The sequence below is a fragment of the Sinocyclocheilus rhinocerous genome, unplaced genomic scaffold, assembly GCF_001515625.1.
Source record: "Sinocyclocheilus rhinocerous isolate Xijiao unplaced genomic scaffold, SAMN03320098_v1.1 scaffold584, whole genome shotgun sequence".
Classification (NCBI taxonomy): Eukaryota; Metazoa; Chordata; class Actinopteri; order Cypriniformes; family Cyprinidae; genus Sinocyclocheilus; species Sinocyclocheilus rhinocerous.
This window is the reverse complement of record NW_015630348.1, coordinates 2815251-2817597: the sequence shown is the minus strand read 5'-3', so window position 1 is coordinate 2817597 and position 2347 is coordinate 2815251. Positions and strand designations below refer to the sequence as shown.

At 38.1% G+C, this 2347-nt stretch overlaps 1 protein-coding gene across 1 annotated transcript in view; it reads right to left on the bottom strand.

The window, feature by feature from the left end:
• The window catches only part of LOC107740173 (protein diaphanous homolog 2-like), a 429112-nt gene that overhangs the window by 172167 nt on the left and 254598 nt on the right, over positions 1-2347 (bottom strand). The window lies entirely within an intron of this gene.

The following is a 2347-nucleotide window of genomic DNA, read 5'->3' as shown; positions in this document are numbered from 1 at the left end:
TATATATCTTACAAATCCCTATACATGTGTATGTGCCCTTATAATTACGTCCTCCACTTGGTTCAATCGTAACTGAACTTTGAACTTTTGAACTTGAGTTCATTTCCAATAAATATCTTATTAAATACTGAGTCAATAGAACAGATTTCATATTTACTATCAAGGAATATAGAACAGCATATTCTCATTCTATCATAAACGAGACCATGCTCATTTCTTTCATGTGCGGTCAGTCTGAATCCTGAGTGTTACCACTGGGACATTTACACTCATCTGGCTGTCTTTCCTATTTTGAGACGTGACATTTCCTTGAGGCAGTGTGAATGATGTCAAGGTAGAGCAGCAGTCACCATGTCCCTACCCTAGGAGAAAAAGAAAAAAAACGAACAATACCTCTCTATCTCTCTATCCATATTGTTTGAGTGGTTCAGAGGCACGTCTGTCTGTGGCTGCAAGCTCACCCACAAGCCTCTGCCAACATCCCGTCGGCACGACTGAAGCATTACCGTCCTGCCAGAAAACCGCTAAAAAGCCTATACCTGTATCGTGCAAGGACATAAAACTGGACCTGTGCATTACCTCCGGCTCAAGGATGAGGATATCATGCCGTGGCTATGTGAGTTCCAGGGATGAAGATAGGGCGATGAAGGTGATAAATGTGAGGGGGCGGGTTTGGACGAGTGAGAGAGAGAGAGAGAGAGAGAGAGAGAGAGAGATAGAGAGAAAGAAGGATGAAACTGAGAATAGAGACAAGGGAAAGAGGTGTGCAGACCTGACAGATAAATCTCCTCTATAAAGCGCAGCTGAATGTGGGAAAAGGTCATCACTTTAGCTCTTCTGCTTCTGTAAAGAGCGACAGGGCTGTCACCTCAGTTCAGGCTTCCACACACCCAGCCCAAACCACCTGGCAATTAAAGGTCATCTCTGCTCCCAGTAACAACCAGCAAGGGCCAATGTGGACCAGGACATCTAAATATTCCTTATCTCCTCAACCTTTCTACAGCTTTGAAAGAAGAGCAAGGAGAAAAATACAGACTGAAAACAACCAAAATCCCTCATCTAGATGGAGGGGAAAAAATGCAGATGAATTCTGGCACTTGGACATAGCCCAAGCACTTCAGAAGCAAAAGCTAAAATAAAAGTTACAAATCCCCCTAGTGGTCTCTGAGATAAACGCCAAGCTGTCAGTTGTAAAGCAGAGTTGACTCTTTCAAATCCACCTAATTCACAGTGGTGAAAAAGCCACCAGTGGGTTCGAGGCAAAGGGTGGTCTAATGTAAATGAGATCAACTCTTTCACAGACAGCTGAGGTATCTTTAGTTCAGGAAACACATGCCATTTGCAATTACCACGTTTAAGATGAACAAAAACCACAGAGACAGTCAGGGCGTGAAGAGCTTCCTGAAGGATCATCAATCTTGCCTGTAAGACAAAGGGCAGTGGGAGGGAGGGTGGGGCAGCAGGAGTTTTGCCAAGTCCTGTCCCAAAGCAGCTATTATGAGAGAGTGAAAGTGGAGCTTCTATTGGCCTGGTGAATGAAAGCAGACAGAGTATTGTACACGAAGCACTGCCTGGCATCAAATACGTCTCTTGAAGCCTTTCACACAGTCATCTGTAAGCATGACGAATCTCTGAGCAAAGACAAACGTAGGACGTTTTTACAAATGCTATTCAGAAAATTCCCATGAACGTTTGGCTTTCGAAAAAACAGATTTATCTGTTTAGGGGTTTGGTGTGTTTCTGTCAAAAGTTCACACACACACACACACACACAGACACCCTTTAGTAGCACAAAATTCTGAGATTTGTCTTTAACAAAAACTAAATGCCTGTTAACAAAAAAAAATAAAAGAATAAAATGAATAAATAATAATAATATTTTTTATGACTCCAAACTATCTATCTAAACAATAAACCTGCCTCTAAAATAAATTAATTAATAAATTAATTAATTAATTGTATTTGATTGATTTGTCTTTAACAAAAACTAAATGCCTGTTAACAAAAAAAAATAAAAGAATAAAATGAATAAATAATAATAATATTTTTTATGACTCCAAACTATCTATCTAAACAATAAACCTGCCTCTAAAATAAATTAATTAATAAATTAATTAATTAATTGTATTTTATTAAAGTAAAATAAAGAGTTTACATAAATAAATGCAAATAAATAAATTATTGTACCATTTAAATATTTTTTTTATTTTAAAACTGTATCAGGTAACACAACTTTAGCAGCCCTAAGATACTAAAATAAAACACATAATAATAATTTTAAAAAATGAATAATAACGATGGTGCAAATGTAGAGTACAACACACACACACACACACACACACACACA